General features: G+C 38.7%; 1 protein-coding gene across 10 annotated transcripts in view; it reads right to left on the bottom strand.

The window, feature by feature from the left end:
* LOC139964170 (uncharacterized) overlaps positions 1–20553 on the bottom strand; it is a 36589-nt gene extending 16036 nt beyond the window's left edge. The window contains exons 1-8 of one of the 10 annotated variants that reach the window (XR_011791902.1): positions 20194–20553; positions 19629–19832; positions 15134–15189; positions 13468–13556; positions 6597–7469; positions 4538–4611; positions 2149–2243; positions 1–1770 (exon numbers count right to left, since the gene is read on the bottom strand). The exon at positions 1–1770 is cut by the window's left edge and continues 715 nt beyond it. The gene's annotated coding sequence lies outside the window, so the exon portion shown is untranslated. Of the gene's footprint in view, positions 1771–2148; positions 2244–4537; positions 4612–6583; positions 7470–13467; positions 13557–15133; positions 19468–19628; positions 19833–20193 lie in introns of those variants that run through there. The other 9 variants (XR_011791905.1, XR_011791896.1, XR_011791903.1 and 6 more) reach the window with 9 other exon arrangements.
* Between the last annotated feature and the right edge of the window lie 357 nt (positions 20554–20910).

Raw genomic sequence — 20910 nt, forward strand, 5'->3', positions numbered from 1 at the left:
TGAATAAATAATAATTTCTTCCACATGGTAGCCAAACACCACACCACACTGAGTCAATGAGAAATCTTGCTAGGCCTAACCATCTGTTTATTCGCTGAAATTGTGACACAGTTATAAGATATTCATGGAGTACTTTCGTTATTGCTGTTATCTTCGACACATGGTAGCCTAACACCACACTAAGTCAATGGGAAATCTGCCTAACCATCGATTTGCGATTTTTTTTTTTATTTTTTTATATCACACTACGGAGGATGCGGGTAATAAATTAGGAACCGGGTAGTATGGCGTCGGGCGGGTACCCGGATAACCCGTGCAAACACTACCCAATACACACTAAATCAAAAAGTAATGTGATCCCTTAATCTATTTAGCTCTCACAAGCTAAATGCAACCAATAACTGGATAGCTGACAAGTTGGCCATTCATAGCACCCTCAATTTTCTATATCATAACCATGCAGATTGCTTGTTTACTATGAGAGATTGTAAACAAACCTCTTTACTCAGCAGAAATCAATTTCTGTATGCTGTTCCAGGGAAGCCTAAATTGGTCTAAACTTACCTCAACTGACCAAATTTTTGTATCACTTGTACTCTCTTTCATGCTCCTTAACATCCCTGCCAAGAAAACACCAGACACTAATTGATAACATATCAAGAAATTTGTTCTCCTGTTGCTTTTTCTGAATGAGAACACTTGTGGTGGATTGATGTAAATGCTAATATGAGTATGCCATCTTAACTAAAAATTGAAATTTTTAGACTCCACATTAAACCTCTTTTAATGATTGTTTGAGAAGTTGTGACTTACACCCACGGACGTGGCTAGAAGGGGGGGTGGGTGTGGGGGGTGTCTCACCCCCCGAACTTGATAAAACTGACGATAGTTGGAAAATTGGAGTGCGACAGCTGGAATTTCCGACTGTCGCACCACAGTTTATCTAGGCCTATTCATATATTCCTGTGATTGTGAATGACCTAAAAATTGAAATTTTCGGTCAAAATTGGCCTTTTATCAGTCATATTTACCATGTTTCCTTGCCACTTTCATAAATTGTATCTCGCGATTCTTATACTCCACCACACAAAACTTGGTATGATTTTTAATACTCCAAAAAACATGCCTAATAGAACTACCGTCATAGGCGTAGGGGCCCAATATGATTTGGGGGGGGGGCTGATCTGGGAAAATATAACCTAAATTGTTCGAGTTTCGCGTGTTACACATGTCAATGTGCATATCATATAGGCATGCACGGGTTTTTACATCGCATGCCAATAACATACAATCATATGCTGTGTAATTATTACCATTCCATATTGGTTAGAATTATTGGGGAAGTCAATACAATATTTATGGTAATAATAATATCAGTTTAACCATTGAAAAACACATTGCAAATTATCTTTCTTTCAGTAGGTAAAAAACATTTGGTTGGGGGAGGCTAATAACTTTGTGAAGTGAGCGCCTTTGTGGCACCTATTCCTCTTGCAAACTTAGATATGAAGAATTTGTGGGACTTGGCTTAAAGGTTGTGTTTGGATGCATTCTCTGAAGATACAAAGGTACTGTAAGCTCTGGCCCATCTACAAAGGTTTAAACCAAGAAGCAAACCTGGCAAGAATCCTTCAGAACTAAACATTGCACGGCAGTCAGGCTTGCATCAGATGTAGATCGGTTCAAGTGCAGCTCATAGAATGCTCAGCAGCATCTCTCTTCCAAGTCCCGCTGTCAGTACACTACAAAAGTCAGCCAACCAGTTTGGACCTGCAATAGAAGAAATGAATGAAAATGATATATCAGAAAAGGGGTGTATAAAGAAGACACTGCAACTGCATGGCCTCTCAAAAGACTCTCCAATTTTTGCAGAATATGATCGTCAATATCATACGTGTCTGCTTAATGCAAAAAGTAAGACTCCATTTGTTCGTGCAAGCCAATACAGAGATGTAATTGTTGAGAATGTCACCATTGATAAATTTAATTTTGATTACAATCACAGTAACAACTGTAACTTAATTGGTGAAATGAATAGAAGAAGGGGTCACAAGTTGCAATGTCCAGTCCATGAGGGCTGTTCAGTAAAGATGCCAATGTCAAAGATGAACAGAATGGTGGAAAGATTTGTGCATCCAAATTACTTACTGGTAAGAATCCACTAAAGGAGAAGTGCCTAACAACTGATGCTGATGGCAAGGCATGTAAAGGGTTCACTGGTACAATGGCTGCAGCTACTCATTCTGAAACAGAGAACCATATGCTGTTAGACCAAGTTCACCTACTCAAGTCACTCCGCAGGGCACTGGCTAAAGCAGTACTCTCCTCTGATATGTTACCTGCACAAACTGTGACTAGGAAGCACTTGATACAAAAGTGCATTGCAGAGGACTTGACCTGCCTTGTACTGGTAGAGGTGACTACTTGCAGGAATTAAAGCCCTCAAATACGACCACTGCAAAGTTATGAAGGCTTTATCAACATGTTAAGACTGCCTTGCAAAGTGCTACATTGGAAATCATTCACATTGCCCGAAGCATTCATTTGTATGCAAGAGGGGCAGGAAGTACACATTTCCATTCATGCCAAATGCTACAAAGAGATCTCTGCTAATATCCCACACTGATAGCACTCAACTACAGTACTGATTTCGCTTAACTCCCGTTGCAAAAAAATCAACGATCGATAAAAAAGGTTGAAAATCGATAAAAAAAAATTGAAAATCGATAAAAAACAAATAATTTCATTAAGATTTAGACTACTGCGGGCACGGTTGTCAACTTAGTTTCAACGAAATTTCCACGAAAGTTATCGCGATCAACAACGGCAAAGGCAATTCTAGACATATCAAGGTTGTGACCTACGTTGAATCCTTAGTGTAACTACAGCCGTTTTCAGACTATACCAGAAGTGGCTGAGGAATATTACAAATGTTACAAAAGTTTGATTGTATATAAGACAGAGTAAGTTCTGTTCTAGGTGTTTGAAAAATTATTTGGCTAGGATAATAAAAAACTGGTCTTGGTCGATCGTAACAAGTACTTAAGTTATAGGCTAGTATTAAACTAAGATAAGTTTAAGTAACTCACCAATGAACGCAGCGTCAGAAAAACAAGAAATAAAAAAAAAAATTTACACAATGAAACAGTCGTAGCTGGATATCAAAGAGATCTTTTTTTCCAATAAATTCCTGTGTTACTTGACGTACTACAGTACCGTTTACCGCACTCACTTTCAAACCAAAAAATCTCCCCCCGGCTTCAATGCACGCAAAATAAAAAACATCCTGTTATTTTCCCCCTAACCCAGCTACTGTAAGTTGCCCGCGAATGCAGACGAACTGCCCTGGTAATTAAGGTCGCAGCCTGGGTTTGGGCCACCTACAGTATGCTGCTTACATGTGCATTCCCTACCCTGGATATCTCCAGCGACCAAACTTTTTTGAGAGGCCTAGTCCAATCATAAACCTGGCTTTGTCAATTCACGCCTACCATCTGTTAATTAGCATAGTATTTATCTTCGTGGGGGGTTTAGCACTGCAGAACCTTTGGCTGGCTTACTCTAGAAGCAAACATTATTTTGCCCCTACTATTCATAATGGAATGGAAACCTGTGGAAAATGAATATATTTTCATTGCTTATTTGAGTATTGTATATTGGGAAGAGCTGATCAAACATTACTGGGGAGGGCTTTCAACTGGCCTGACGGCATGTAAATTTAATTTAATGAGAAGGGGGTTTTTATGAGTCTCCCGGTATGCGTCACATGAGAAGTAAATGTTTTGTTTTTCGGTTTTATCATCATTTTTCAAGTGGAACAGCTCATAAAATCATATCAATCAAATATCCTTCCTTAGTTTTACTAATCAGGAATGTTTGACAAGGCATGCAATGCATCGTTCGAAAATGTAATTTTAAACTAGAATTGAAAATGAACAACATAAAACAATATCTGTGAAGCGTGTGGAGCACAACTTTGAATATTCGTTGTGAAAGAAAACATAATGAACAATGTTTACTGCGTAAATAAATGTTGCGGAACTGGTAAAGAGAAATTACGTACTGCAGCTTACGTCAGAGAAGCACATAAATGACACAGGTGGATAGAGCGCATCAAAATTCGGTATAGGAAATCCCTACGCAGCTGACAAAAGTCGATATCTCCTTCCGTTTTCGAGTTATAGGCGATTTTGTGTTTTTGCGATATGGTTTTCAATATATTTTCATTCAATAAAGTCATTTTTTTTTTGTGTGTTATAAGGGTGTGACCTAACAGATATTTCACTAACCATTTAACCGTATAACCTGCCGGTAGGTTAAACTTTTAAACGATGTTTCCCGATTGCGGCTTTTTCGACGTAATGTCTCTCAACTTTTAATGAAAATAGGACATTATGAGTACAATAATTAAGGGTTTTTTTTTTCCAAAAAGTAGCAATTCAGGCAACAAGACAACGATCGATGTATGTTAATTACTAATTAGGCCCAATAATATTGCCAACATTACGTGTAATAATTGCTGAAAAGAATAACACACCTGATCAGTATATCGTGGTCTTCAGAAGTTCAGATCACTGAATTTATATAACTCGGCCTTCGGCAACTGCGTAACTTTTGAAGAAAAAAACAATATATTTGTCTATCTATCACAAGATTTTAAACAAAAACTCGCCTAACTTAGCAAACTTACCCACCTTTCCTGCTTACTCATTAAAAGTCATGTTTAGAAAACAAATTACGCACGCACGTGTTGTGGGATGGGTTTTAGCAGCCTCCGATTTCATTTTCTTTCTCTTGTGTCACATACATGATACAGTACTTTACATTTGATACAACAGTTTCTTCAACAACAGCTTCCCAAAATTGGTGTTGCAATAGGTTAAATTTTAACCGGGCAGCGCAGTACCATTCATAATTTGCATATTACACCAAAATTTACACTCAGCGTCCAGATGGCGGAAGAATGTAACATCATGTTCAATGTGTTGTGTCGTTCCCATGGTGCGATGAACTTGGGCAAGTTCAAATGTCAATGACCTACTTATGTTCTATGACCAATGTCAGTGGGAATTATGTGTGTAAAAACTCGAATTTTTCCAAGTGTTATATATATATAGAAGTTTTACGTAAGCGGAGCAAATTTTGGGGCGGCTCTTTGATTGTGAGGAAGCACTTATCTAAGCACCAATATTTGTGAAAAATATCGTAAGGTTTATCATTTTCATTCATATTCTTTTATGTTTGCCGCAATCCCGCCCGCAATGCATGCACAGTATAATACCATGTGTGGAAAAAATGGCTGTATACGTGCGGACCTGAGAGAGCAAACTGGCCTTGTGTTGTTAATGTTATTACGATACTTTCTAGAACGACCATTTGCGTCTTTTGGCATCGACATATTTTCACACAGGATTTCACCATGCCATTGATCGATGTACACGGGTGATATATGTCGCAAATATAAACTGAGAAAACGAATTGACGACACTATCATGAGCTCGTGACTATTGGCCTACTACTATAGTTATATTGAACACATTATTCATGCCTAAAACATCGTTTTTCTGTTTTTTATTGATAGTTTGCAGTACATTACTCAGTTCTTTACATATTTTTAAATAATTTTCATGTTTAAAATGTATTTGATTTTTTTTTTTAATTTTCCGTTTATACAGTTTGTGATTTTCTAAACTGATAGTGCATTTGCGGCCGGTTAAACGGTTAATCGTTTAAACGGTCACACCCTTAGTGTGTTATCTTGTTCGGAAATGATCCGAAATGAATGTAACAACTGTTAAGTTTTTCCACTTCTGGTATAAAATTATTCCATCAAAGTTAACCTGAGTAACATGTCTCATGCCAAATCTATACTAAACAAAATAGAAAAAATAACAAGAGAAAACGCATTTTTGAAAAATGGAAGCGTCCTAGCAGAATGGGCGGGGCATCTTTATTTTGCTTCAAGTAACTGCTTCAAGTGTTTTCGCTCGGAAACAAAGTTTCACACTTCAACTCTTATAAAAAACCAAATTTACATCTCTTAAAAATAACTATTTTTTGCAATCTGCAAGTAAACCAAGTTTATTTATGTCCATTCATTGTTATTTAAATGGTTAAACAGCACTCCAACTTATCTGGAAGGGTGCCTCGTGGTACATAGCGTGTACTGCAACCTCCATGATAGCCTGGCAAAGTTAAGACTTATGTCACTGTGTTTGGGGTTCAGTCAGAAAACGTCCCCCGTCAGTTTTACTACATGTTTCTTTGAGAGTTACTACTCATGCAAGCCTGAGAATGCTTTCAAACGACTGTACCAAAGTCTAATCGATACTAATAAACGAAGTTACGCGATTTCCGACGTTTCGCGTAACCACATATTGACCTTTTATTTCTTATTTAAAAAAGAATTTCAACGCATCGTTGAAAATTCCACGTAGGAAATGATTGAGATCACCAATCGTTAAAATTCGTTGAATTTCGATAAAAATCGGCAAATTTCGATAAAAAACGAAGAAATTTGTTTATTTTCCTTTTAACAAATTTCAACGGGAGTTAAGCGAAATCAGTACTGTAAATGAAATACCTGAGACACCCACCTGCAGCAAACGTTTATGGTCCACTCAGTTTCAGACTTCCACTCAAAAAGCAGAGGTAGTCAATAATGCTTTCGAGTTTCCAATCCAAAACATAGCACAAGCATTTCACGCAACAGTCAGTACAGGGACCACAGTGCCACAAACATTACAAATAAAGGGCCTGAAGAGTCCATAGCCAGGAAGATGGAAGCTGCAGGATTAGAGGTGAGCTCAAATAGTCTATGTATCCAGACTCTGAAACAGATGCAAAGGAAACAACAGTATGATAGACTATATAACAGAGGCAGAGCATACAGAAGGAGGTGAGCACAACTCAGAGAGAGAGAGAGTACAAGCTACATGGTAGAACTAAAAACATAAACCAGTCCAGTGATTGATGACATATCAAAAAAGATGTCTCCTGTTGCTTTTTGGCACTTTTTCTGAAGAAGCACACTTGGTACGGATTGATATAGATGCTAATAGGAGTATGCCAGCAAAAGTAACAGTTGACATTTCTAAAATCCACTTTCAACCTCTTTTTATGATAGTTTCAGAAGTAATGACTTATATCATTTTTGTTTATCTCTGTCTATTGTGTGAATCTTCATATGGTGTCTCACACATGTTGTACAGTCTATATGAATAATGCAGTACTGAACTTTAAACAAGTGAGAGCCCAATGGTTGACATATTCCCTAGTGTGATTAGAAGTCATTCCATCAGCATGGCTGGCATCTACTGAATGTCTAAATTGTTCTTGGGTCCACACAATGTGTTTTAAGCACAGTCCCTCAGTTGGTGCTACTTATCCCCTCTGGTGGAAACTTGACGCAAGTTGGCCTTCTTCCCTCTGAAAATGTGATCACTCCCTGTATCGAGTAAACTCTGGCCCTAAAATGAAAGAGAAAAAGTTACTTGTTACTTTGGCACTGCTTTTCAAAGGTATTTTGTCAGATTTTGTTGCGAAAACTACTCAGGAGACCTATGTTCTAGCTGTGACCAGATCTAGAATGAGGGCGCTGTTCAAGCAACATTCCTAAATCGTTGTAGTAGATCATATTGACTAGTTTCTCAGTGTAAGTCTTGTCTTGTATCATTCTATGTGCAGCTATTCAACTGCTTAGACTTCCAATAAATGCTTATAACCATTTAAGCATTTGTATACAAACTAGTGAATAGGTCACTGGAATTTTGTTGAACTTTGAGGATAAAAAACTGATTATTATTATGAAGAATGGGTACGGTCATGTACCTCACAACTGATGCTGATGGCAAGGCATGTAATGGATTCAGTAGAACAATGGCTGCAGCTTATCATTCTGATGTAGTACACCTCGTCTTCGTCTTCGATACAGTGACACATCCGCAAAAAGGGACAATATCTCACCACACACACGTCAAGAGAGTAATTAATTAGATCTGACCCGAGTACTGATATAAGTGACAGGATTCACAGAACCACTGGAACTACTAATGAGGTCTGAAGGCAGACTATTCCAATCCCTAATTGTATTTGGAAAAAAACTATACTTATAGCAATTGGTACTGGCATACAGTTGGCAGAAATGCATATCGTGCATGTTCCGACTCCTACGCAGAGGCTTTCTTAGGCAGTCAATAGGGATCTGAGCCTGACCATAGATGCCCTTAGCAAATAAGATGATTCTACTTTGTCTGCGCCTCTCTGCCAAGGGCACCAGGTTTAGGTCCCGTAACAGAGATGAGACAGAGCCAGGCTCTCTTGAATAATCTGAAGCGATGTAACGGGCTGCACGCCTCTGAATGTTTTCGTGGTTGTGCTGCAAGAAAGCTTGGTGGGGATCCCAGACAGAACTGGCATATTCCAATACTGGCAGGAGGAGACCTTTATATGCAGCCAATTTTGCATCCTTCGAACAAGGGGATAAGTTTCTACAAAGAACTCCCAATATCCTATTTCCTTTGTTACACACATTTTGAATATGCTTTCCCCAGTTGAGATCTGAAGTGATATGAATACCCAGATATTTAATACAATCAACCTTAACCAAGTGAACCCCATTGAGCATGTAATTGAAATTTACAAGTTTCCTCTTTCTAGTAATGGTCATAATGTTACATTTCACCGGCTGGAAACTCATGCCCCAATCTTTAGCCCATTGCCCTAGTATATTAATATCTTACTGAAGTTGATGACCATCACTGACATCATCGATAACCCGATAACAGACACAGTCATCAGCGAACAGTCGGACACCAGAAGAAACAGCATTACCAATATCATTAATATAGGCCAGGAAGAGAATGGGTCCCAAAACTGACCCTTGCGGAACACCGGAAGTAACCTTAGAAGGATTAGACCTAGACCCATTGACAACAACCGACTGCTCTCTATCACTCAGAAAAGCATCCACCCAGCAGAGAACCTGATGTGAAACACCCATAGTGTACAGTTTAGATTTCAATAAACAGGTCTCTCTACAGAGCACTGACTAAAGCAGTACTCTCCTCTGATATATGACAAAATCTACAGTAAACAGGTTAGTAAATTTGCAAGTCTTATTAAGGGCCTGTCACAGTGCTATGATGGCTCACAGAGACACAAGCAATGGATGTGACACCTCCACACATAGGCTGTTGTGGCATATGTGGGAGATGTGAAATGATTTGGTACTTAAAAAGTTAATTTCTTTGCACAATACTTTGAAGAGCAGATGCTGGAATGTGGCTCTTCTCTTAGCTGCCAGGGATAGCATTGTGCGGATAATGCCATATGCTGGTGCCCCTGGCTTACTGATGGTGTAGGCACCTGTCCACATCCTGCATCCCTTTGTGTAACTTGTTGGGGCTGATGTATATTTTGCAACATTTGCATTTATTTCATCAGCCCATGCCATCCAATCTTAGTCTGACATTGTGAAGGTGTGAGCTTTCCATTTACAAATGTGTTACTGTATATAGGCCTATCCTTATTCTGATTGCAGTCTGGGTCTCAATAAAACTGATTCTTACACCACATATATTACGTTGTAATGTATGCATTTAAATTCTGACTGTCGCTTTTTGCTCTGCTAGGTACACAGTATTAGTGCTGATAGTCGACTCTTACTTTTGTAGTTGATTAATCGCATAGCTCTTCTCGCGATACTCGGTTACAGTTATGGCATCATCACTGTCATTTCTACATTGCAGAAATACAGTCAAACAAATCTTTCTCCATGGTGCACCGTCCGTATTTGTTCTTTCAAGTCTTAATGTGTGATGTCTAATTCATGTTAAAACATCTACCAAACAAAAACTGTCAACAAATTTCAATATTCAACATTTCTTAAAATCCTTCAAAGTAAATCAAAAACTTTGGAATGGATCTACAAGGCTACTACAACTACTAGCACTAATCACAGCAAAAAAATGAATAGATGCAACACCCTGTAACGGTGTGATGATTACTATGCAAGAGTTTTCTGTAGAAGGACGTTCACCTTCCAGGCTAGGCTTTAGCCTAGTGTGATAGCACGCACATATTATGACACATTGAAATGAAACTTCACCGCAATCGACACACTCTATCAGACATATGATACATGTGAACCACTGGCCAGAAATGAAATATACTGTAAACATGCATGTTTGAAGAAATTACAAATTCTTTGGCAATCATTAAAGATTAATAAATTTGGGAATTTGCAATTATGCGCAATGATGAAACATTGCTAGGACTAAATGTTGCACTGCAGAACAATCGTATTACTAACAAGTAAACGCATGAATCTAACCTGAACAGGTGCTTGCTGATTTTTAACACAGCACAGTTCTAGTGTAGCATTGTAAGAACCTGTGTTTGCAATATTTGCTGACAAACTGCTTAAGTGTTGTTTTTGATAGGTTAGGCTATTTTTCAATAGCAGATTGTGTGTAGTGCTAGCTTTAGTCCAGTAATCGCAACTTAGGTTTTGAGAGCGATTAATCAAACTTCCAAAGTGTAATCGCGACTACTGGCGATTAATCGATCACGACTATCAGCACTACACTGTATAAAAGTAGACTACTCACCAGATGTACAACTTCAGTTCCTCAGGTTTTACTTGTTGTTCAATAGCTTAACATTGAAACTAGTGGCTCCTTATACCATCCTTTACTTGTACTACTACACATCTCAATAACACACAGATCAAAACAACAGACACAGGTAGTACATTGGTCTCTACAGGCCATGAACATGTTCTTCCAGTCTAATTATTACTTCATTAGTGCATTTTTGGGCACATGCCATGGTGTACCAATGTGTTGTTACTTCCGTGTCAATCTCGTGCCACATTGCGATATTTTGGTGATTTTTCACAAAATTTGCCCCCAAATCACTCAAGCGTAAAATGATGAGACCTTTTTGTCATATTCCGTGATTACATATCATAACCAATACCCTTAGCTATACTTAAGGCTCATAGAGTCTAAAATGGCAATTTTCAAATTCTTACTTATTATGGCCACGACACGAAAATTTCAACATCCTGTATTTTTGGGATCCATCTAAGCATGTTCTCTAGAACATATATCGACCACTCTGCCAATTAGAAACTTGATTTTTCCCTTCGAAATTTTTTTTCGTAATCTCATGACCTAATGTGACAACATTTTAGGAACACGATTTGCTCTCGCTGTTTCCTCCTAACATCATACCTACACTCCGACAAGTGTACATAAATACACAAAACAATCGATAACAAGTCAGCACGAATTCAAATCTAAATTTCCCGTGGAATGTCAGATTTAGAACCAAATGTGGCAACCGAAGTTCAAAGTGATAGTGGTTCTTCACCAGGCAGTGAAATTGTACTAGAATTGGAGTGCCCTTTCTAATATTCGAAGCAGAGAGTGAAGGCGATGATCATGCCAATATTGAACCAAATGTTGAGGGTGGACCTGAGGTGTTACTGTTAGGATATAGACAGAACTATTACAAGGAGCATACAACGTGGTAAGAATTTAGTAATAAAGCAAACAAAATCCAGTCCATTTTGTGCATGTGTGGTTGGAATTCGCGGAACTGCCTTAACCATATTGTGAGCTGTGTTACGGTGACTTACAACCATAGAATCATTACAACCCATATGTACTGTGTGTTGGCTATGTATTCATACATGTTCAGTATGGTGCGTAGTAGTAGTAGTAGTGGTGGTTACATACTGAAAGTTTGGCTCGGGACGTAAGCTGCATTATGCAGCCATGCTAGGTAGGCATATGTGTCATTTTATACTCATTATTACTAGGCTAGTACTTAGGCCTGGAGTTTTGCAAATCAATTGTCTGAACAAAAGAGTGTTTCATGAAATATGGAAGGTGTAAATTCACAACAAATGTAACCATAACTGTACATTGTATCCCTGCTTGTTATTGTGGACATCATGGGCCAACATTCATACATTTTGAACTTTCAATAATTTTTTTTAGGCAGTACAGATACATAGCCTACGGTGAACAGGTTCAAAGGTGCTGGGGGTTCCTAGCAAGACACGTCAGGGTTGTGCTACCATCATGTGCAGTCCAAAGAATCAGAAGTGAGTTTCCAGCCAATGGTCATTTCACTGGATTCAAGATGCCAGGAGAAAACTCAATTGTATAGGAAGCCTTGGTTGAGAAATCCCTCACCTTTTCTATTCTACGATTGTGTTGGATTATCAATCCTTCAGGGTTCCCTCAGTGTTGATATATTAAAATTCAAGACTTTTAATTAAGGATGAAATGGTTATTTTCCAGATCCAGCATCAACAATGAAAGAAAAGGCATGCTTTGAAGCATTTAGACACATGTATTGGCGTGACCGTGATGTCATATAATATGTGCATCAGTGAACGGGCATTGACCTTTTTAGGAGCATTTCCTCCCAGACATGTTGGCTTTGTACCTTTAATCTGGAAGCCAAAATATCCATATCTCCAATGATATTTGACAGAAAGTTATAATAAAGACCAATGGAGGCAGCAGAACTCTTGAATGTTTAGACTTTGTTTCTTCAGCAGCAGGTGGTTTGTTTTACAATCTTTCTCCAGAAACTCAGCAGTACACCCTGTTAATGGTCTTCGATTGTTTTAATGCGTGTGATGCTGTGTTTCCCTTTACGTGTCAGTGTTGTATGTGTCGTCGTGCGTGGGTAACATTTACAGGTATGCATGTGAGTTGCGTCGTGCAGTATTTCTTGGTTTAAATTACCCTTTATTCTATTTGCTTTTGGTTTATTCTAATTAATTTATCACATTCATTTGAACCTCAAGTTTCTTTATCATGACTGTGCAGACTTTTTGTTTCCTATGAGAGCTTGAAATTTTCTTCACTTGTAAACAAACCTCTTTTCTCAGCAGTAAACAATGTTCATATGCTGCTCCAGGGAGACCTAAAGTGGTCTAAACTTGCCTCAACTGACCCAATCTGTGTACCACTTGTACTTCCATTCATGCTCCATTACAGCCAAACCAAGAAAACCAGATCCTAATTGATAAGATATAAACAAAGATGTTCTCCTGTTGCTCTTTGGAACTTTTCCTGAAGGAGAACACTTGTGCAGGTTGATATAGATGCAAATAGGAGTATGCCACCTTAAGTAACAGCTGAGATATTTAAACTCCACATTAAACCTCCTTTTTATGATAGTTTGAGAAGTTGTGACTTACATCATTTCTGTGTATCTCTGTCTATTGGGTGAATCTTCATATGGTGTTTCACACATGTTGTACAGTCTATATGAATAATACAGTACTGAACTTTAAACAAGTGAGAGCCCAATGATTGACATATTCCCTAGTGTGATAAGAAGTCATTCCACCAGCATGACAGGCATCTACTGAATGTCTAAATTGTTCTTGGGTCCACACAATGTGTTTTAAGCACAGTCCCTCAGTTTGGTGCTACTTACCCTCTCTGGTGGAAACTTGGTTGGCCTTCTTCCCTCTGAAAATTTGATCACTCCCAGCATCCAGTAAGCATGCGCCCTTAGCTGTGGCTCTAAAGTGAAAGAGAAAAAGTTACTTGTTACTTTGGCACTGCTTTTCAAAGGTATTTTGTCAGATTTTGGTGCAAAAACTACTTAGGAGATCTATGCACTAGCTGTGACCGGATCTAGAATGAGGGCGCTGTTCAAACAACATTCCAAACTAGTTGTAGTCGATCATATTGACTAGTTTCTCAGTGTAAGTCTTGTCTTGTATCATTCTATGTGTAGCTATTCAACTGCTTAGACTTCCAATAAATGCTTACAAACAAAACTAGTGAATAGGTCACTGGAAAATTGGTATGTTTTAAGGATAAAAACTGATTAGTATTTAGAACAATGGGTAGAAGGAAAGGCATGTTTGATAGGCATGTAATAACCTTCAAGCCAGGTAACAGGTTTGGCTTTACTGCTTGAACAGCTGCTGAAGCTGATGCCAATTGCACTGGTGATATTCCTAGCTCTTCTGATACAGATATGGCAACTAATTCCTCTTGCAAACCTGCTTATAGAAGGCTCGACATAAGAGATATTTTCAACTCAGTCACAACAAACCATGTTTGCAGAATCTACAGGAAACAGGTTTGTTAATTTGCAAGCTCTATTAAGGGCCTATCACAGTGCTATGATGGCTCACAGAGAGACAAGCAATGGATGTGGGGACGACCCTATAGGTCTTTCTGATATGGAAGAATTGTAGGACTTGAATCAAAGGTTGTGTTTGGAATCACTATGTAGCTACAAGAGTGAACTCTTGTCCATATAAAAAGCTTAAAAAAACAGTAACAAACCTGGCAAGAATCCTTCAGGTAGCATACGCCCATTAAAAGCGCCATTGACTTACACACTAAATCACAAAAGTAATGTGGTCTCTAAGTCTAGAGAGAAGTTTTCACTAGCTAAACGCTACCCATCACCGGATAGCTGTCAAGTTGGCCTTTTATGGCATCATCAATTTTCCGTATCATGACCATGTAGATTTTTTGCTATCCGAGCCGGAAGTTTTTGTCACTTGTAAACAAACCTCTTCACTCAGTGGTAAACAATTTTCCTACGCTGCTCCTGGGAGGCCTTAAAGGGGTCTGAAATGGCCTCAATTGACACAATTTTCTCACTACATGTACTTCCATTAATGCTCTTCAACATGCAAGCCACAAAAAACTAGATCATGATTGATAACAGGTCACAAAAGATGTTCCCCTGCTGCTTTTTGGCACTTTTCTTGAAGGAGAACAATCGAGCGGACTGATATAGACTCTGATAGGAGTATGCCACCTTATGTGAGAGATGAATTTTTTTTTTAATACCAAAATGATACTTTTTATAGTCGTCACAATATAAACCACAACAAAATTCTATGCAATTATCATTTTAGGTCCATAAAGATGTATTTTCAGAGATTTCAGTATGCAAGGTGCAGTGTGTAAATACACATATGAGTAATACTGTGTAAGCAGTAACCAGGTCTACGACTGCAACAACATTTCCAGTCACCAATTTTGATAAGCTTGACCAATTTGGGTGCATCTATGATTCCTGCAGGTTTTTTTGGTATTCCTGATCACCGCCCACTTGGTCTGGCTTGCCCTACCTGCAGAAACGTCATCCAGAGAAGGGTCTGCGGGGAGGGTTTTTTCGTCTCTGGCTCTGAAAAGTGATGAAAACTACTTTTGTTTAGCTCAGCTGATTCCTCCCAAACTGACCTACAGGACATACCCCAATGTATTCCTGAACTGTTTGGAACATGTTAAACTGATATTGCATGTCACTCCAGTGCAACTGCTAAGTTACTAAGAATAAGAGAAGAGAATTGAAGGTGTTCTTTGCCAAAACTGGATCATCGGGATTTGTAAACCACAGCCTCACTGTGTGACAAGTACATTTATGTAGCTGATCAATATGAGCTACCGTACTTGCTCTTCATTTTACACACTACGAGTCTGTGCACTCCATTGAATATGGCTACTGAAGTACAATAATAAACCAAGTCTGTTACTAAATAAATGATCGCCTCCTATATTCTTGATACGACACGCTCAACGGCCACACACTGAAACACACTGTAACAGTATGTACAGTAGTCAAAAGGAACAAATACTGAAATGCTATCTAGATACAGTACTGATTTCGCTTAACTCCCGTTAAAATTCGTTAATAGGAAAATAACCGAATTTCCACGTTTTGTCATCGAAATTCCCCGATTTTTATCGAAATTCCACGAATTTTAACGATTGGTTATTTCGGTCATTTCCTTCGTGGAATTTTCAACGATACGTTGAAATTCTTTTTTAAACGAAATAGAAGGTCAATGTGTGGTTACGAGAAACGTCGGAAAACGAGCAACTTCGTTTATTAGTATTGATTAGACTTTGGAACAGTCGTTTGAAGGCAGGAATTTTCTCAAGAACATTCCTGTACTTACTGAGTAGTGACACTCAAAGAAACATGTAGTGCAACTGACGGGGGACGTTTTCTAACTGTGAACCCCAAACACAGTGACATAAGTCTGAACTTCGCCAGGACGTAAGAGAGGTTGCAGTCAAAGCTATGTACCACGAGGCACCCTTCCAGATAAATTATGAGTGCTGTTTAACCATTTAAATAACAATGAATGGACATATAAACTTGGTTTACTTGCAGATTACGAAAAATAGTTATTTTTTAGAGATGTAAATTTGGTTTTTTATTAGAGTTGGAGTACGAAACTTTGTTTCTGAGCGAAAACATGTAACTTGAAGCAAAATAAAGATGCCCCGCCCATTCTGCGAGGACGCTTCCATTTTTCGAAAAGGCGTTTTCTCTTTTTATTTTTTCTATTTTGTTTACTTTTAAACATGAAAATTATTTTAAAATATGTAAAGAACTTAGTAATGTACTGCAAACTATCTATAAAAACAAAAAAACGATGTTTTAGGCATGAATAATGTGTTTAATATAACTAAAGTAGTAGGCCAATAGTCATGAGCTCATGATGATAGTGTCGTCAATTCGTTTTCTCAGTTTATATTTGCGACATATCACCCGTGTACATCGATCAATGGCATGGTGAAAACCCCGTGTGAAAATATGTTGACCCCAAAAGACGCAAATGGCCGTTCTAGAAAGTACCGTCATAACATTAACAACACAAGGCCAGTTTGCTCTCTCAGGTCCGCACGTGTACAGCCATTTTTTCACACATGATATTATGCTGTGCATGCATTGCGGGCGCGATTGCGGCAAACATAAAAGAAAATGAATGAAACTGAAAAACTTACGATATTTTTTCACAAATATTGATGCTTAGATAAGTGCTTCCTCACAATCAACGAGCCGCCCTAAAATTCGCTCCGCTTACGGAAAAACTTCTATATATATAACAAATGGAAAAACCCGAGTTTTTACACACATAATTCCAACTGACATTGGTCACAGAACATAAGTAGGTCATTGACATTCGAACTTGGCAACTTGCCCAAGTTCATCGCACCATGGGAACGACACAACACATTGAACATGATGTTATATTCTCCCGCCATCTGGACGCCGAGTGTAATATGCAAATTATGAATGGTACTGCGCAGCGTGGTTAAATCTTAACCTATTGCGACACAAATTTTGGGAAGCTGTTGTTTGAAGTAACTTTTGTATCAAATGTAAGGTACTGTATCATGTGTGTGACCAGGGGCGTAGCGAAGGGTTTTTTGTTGTTGGGGGGGGGGGGGTGTGGAGAATTTGATTTGCCGAGGGATCTGGAAGTGGTGACTGAAATGGGGGAGGGGTCTAAGTGGAGGTGGTGTCCCCCTCCCCTTTGGAAAATTTTTAGTTTTGAAACGTCCTTAGATGCAATCTGGTGCATATTTTAAGTCAAATTTGACTTGCCGACGGATCTGGAAGTGGTGACTGAAATGGGGGAGGGGTCTAAGGGGAGGGGGACGGCGGGAAACGGCGTTTAAACATTTAACCGACCGGCAGGGGATACGGTGAAACGGTTAGCGAAATATCTGATAGGTCACACCCTTATTTAAACACACACAACAAAACGCCCTTATTCAATGAAAATATACTGAAAACCATATCGCAAAAACACAAAATCGCTTATAACTCGAAAACGGAAGGAGATATCGACTTTTGTCGGCTGTATAGGGATTTCCTAAACCGAATTTTGATGCGCTCTATCCACCTGTGTCATTTATGAGCTTCTCTGACGTAAGCTGCAGTACGTAATTTCTCTGTACCAGTTCCGCGAAATTTATTTACGCAGTAAACATCGTTCATTATGTTTTCTTTCACAACGAATATTCAAAGTTGTGCTCCACACGCTTCACAGATATTGTTTTATGTCGTTCATTTTCAATTCTACTTTAAAATTACATTTTCGAACGATGCATTGCATGCCTTATCAAGCATTCCTGATTAGTAAAACTAAGGAAGGATATTCAAATATATATTATTTTCATTTGACATGATTTTATGAGTTGTTCCACTTGAAAAACGATGATAAAACCGAAAAACAAAACATTTACTTCTCATGTGACGCATACCGGGAGACCCCCAAAAAACTCCCCCTACTCATTAAAATAAACTTATACATGCCGTCAGGCCAGTTGAAAGCCGTCAGGCCAGTTGAAAGCCCTCCCCAGTAATGTTTGATCAGCTCTTCCCAATATACAATACTCAAATAAGCAATGAAAATATATTCATTTTCCACAGAAATCTACCCAACGTGGGCCCCAAGTCACTGCTTTATTTTCTTAGTGGTCATGGAAACAATTGTTTGCAACTCTCTTGCTGGCCAGGTGTTTTCAAGTTTTATTAATAGCACGACTTTTGATTGGTTCATTCAAGATAAACTTTCTATCCCTGCTGGATTGTTCTACTTATATATATATGAATGAATATTTGGTTTTCAATTAACTAAGTAACAGATAACATCCATTCCATTACGAACAGTAGGGGTAAAATAATGTTTGCTTCTAGAGGCAGCCAGCCATGAAGGTTCTGCGGTGCTAAACCCCCCACGAAGATAAATACTATGCTAATTAACATAAGGTAGGCGTGAATTTGACAAAGCCAAGTTTATGATTGAACTAAGCCTTTCAAAAAAGTTTGGTGGTGGGGATATCCAGGGTAGGGAATGCACATGTAAGCAGCATACTACAGGTGGCCCAGACCCAGGCTGCGACCTTACCAGGGCAGTCCATCTGCTTTCGCGGGCAACTTACAGTAACGGGTTAGGGGGGGAAATAAGTTTTTTTTTTTTTTTTTTTTTTTTTTTTTTTTGCGTGCATTGAAGTCGGGGGAGATTTTTTGGACGGAATGCGCTCTCAGAAAAGTTTGAAAGTGAGTGCGGTTCTGTAGTAAACGGTACCGTAGTACGTCAAGTAACACAGGAATTTTTTGGAAATAAAGATCTCTTTGATATCCAGCTACGACTGTTTCATTGTTGATATTTTTTTCTTGTTTTTTCTGACACTGCGTTCCTTGGTGAGTTAACTTAAACTTATCCTAGTTTAATACTAGCCTATAACTTAAGAGTCATAGAATGTGCTTGCTACGATCGACCAAGACTAGTTTTTATTATCCTAGCCAAATCATTTTTCAAACACCTAGTACAGAACTTACTCCGTCTTATATACAATCACACTTTTGCAACGTTTGTAATATTCCTCGGCAACTTCTGGTAGAGTCTGAAAACGGCTGTAGTTACACTAAGGATTCAACGCAAGTCACAACCTTGATATGTCTAGAATTGCCTTTGCGGTTTTTGATCGCGATAACTTTCGTGGAAATTTCGTTGAAACTTCGTTGACAACCGTGCCCGCAGTAGTCTAAATCTTGTCAACGAAATTAACCGAATTTCAACTTTTTTTATCGATTTTTAACTTTTGTTATCGATCGTTGATTTTTTTTCAACGGGAGTTAAGCGAAATCAGTACTGTACACTGTTCACCTCAACAGCATATCCAGTCCATTTAAAGGTTTGTGCATAGGTTGTTACAATGTATTAAAGACAGTTATAAGGGAAGAGAGGTGGATAGGGGGGCATATTTCATGATAAAACATTCAAATTTGTTGCTCTGCAAAGAACAACAACGTCAAATTACCTTATTCTCCATTGGTGGCGAGCACTGGTTCCTATACTGTAGTTACTACAGTAGATCTCCCATGGAAGCATCAGGATATCTCTTTCTGCTGTCAGAGTTGTTTGGGATTTGTTGTTACCTCATCTAACCAGTTGAGGCCATTGATACCACACCCATTCAAAGTATATCGCTGTGAATGCTGAGGACTTGGCACATCAACTTTCTCTGAAAATTGACAAAACAACAGAAAACTAATGATAGTGAAAATAGGCTCAAAACCCCTTGATGCACATATGTAGGAGCAGAAAATGCATACCTTTGTGGATTATTTGCTAAATAAGACTCAAAACATTCTCTGTGTAAGGTTTTAGCACTCAGCAGCCACTCCACTTAGGATACAGACCTCATACAACATTGTGCTACAGCTGGTGTAGACGTGGTCTAGGGTACTAACGTAGCGCCATTATGAACCTGAGGCCTAAGCTAACAACATTATGGGTATTTCATGCATTGAAACTGAGTATTTGTCTTTAGTCAAACACCAGGTACTTCCAACTTTAGCAAAAATAACCTAAAATATGGTTACCATGTACTTTAGGTGCCCACGGATGTCAAATTTCACTGAACTAAGTCATTCACGTCACACACACGGCAGGCATTTTGGTCTGATTCTGAAGGATTTTGAATATCGTGCATTTGGCACCTACTTAGCAGGGTCAAGGAATGAATCAAATTACGGAAGCTTTGGTAGGTCAAGGCTTAATGACCCAATAGTTTATTGGGGAGGAAAACTGGTCAGAAATGCTCAAAATGTTGTTCTGGTCTCATGTATAGAAACGCACATGCTCTTTGTGGTACTTTAAGTCTGTAATACTAATTTATGCGTAAAAATCATCCAAGCTTGAATTTTCAGACGTTTGCTTGAAAACCATTTTTACACACCATAGCAACTACTCTGGTCCAAAATTGGGACTTCTAGCACTTAAAATGAAAAATTTTAGCATTTTTGCTTAAGGTAGCATACGCCCATTAAAAGCCCCATTGACTTACACACTAAATCACAAAAGTAATGTGGTCTCTTAGTCTAGATAGAAGTTTTCACTAGCTAAACGCTACCCATCACCGGATAGCTGACAAATTGGCCATTCATGGCATCATCAGGTTTCCGTACCATGATCATGTAGATTTTTTGCTATCCGAGCCGGAAGTTTTCGTCACTTGTAAACAAACCTCTTCACTCAGTGGTAAACAAATTTCCTACGCTGCTCCTGGGAGGCATAAAGGGGTCTAAAATAGCCTCAAT

The sequence above is a fragment of the Apostichopus japonicus genome, chromosome 22, assembly GCF_037975245.1.
Source record: "Apostichopus japonicus isolate 1M-3 chromosome 22, ASM3797524v1, whole genome shotgun sequence".
Classification (NCBI taxonomy): Eukaryota; Metazoa; Echinodermata; class Holothuroidea; order Aspidochirotida; family Stichopodidae; genus Apostichopus; species Apostichopus japonicus.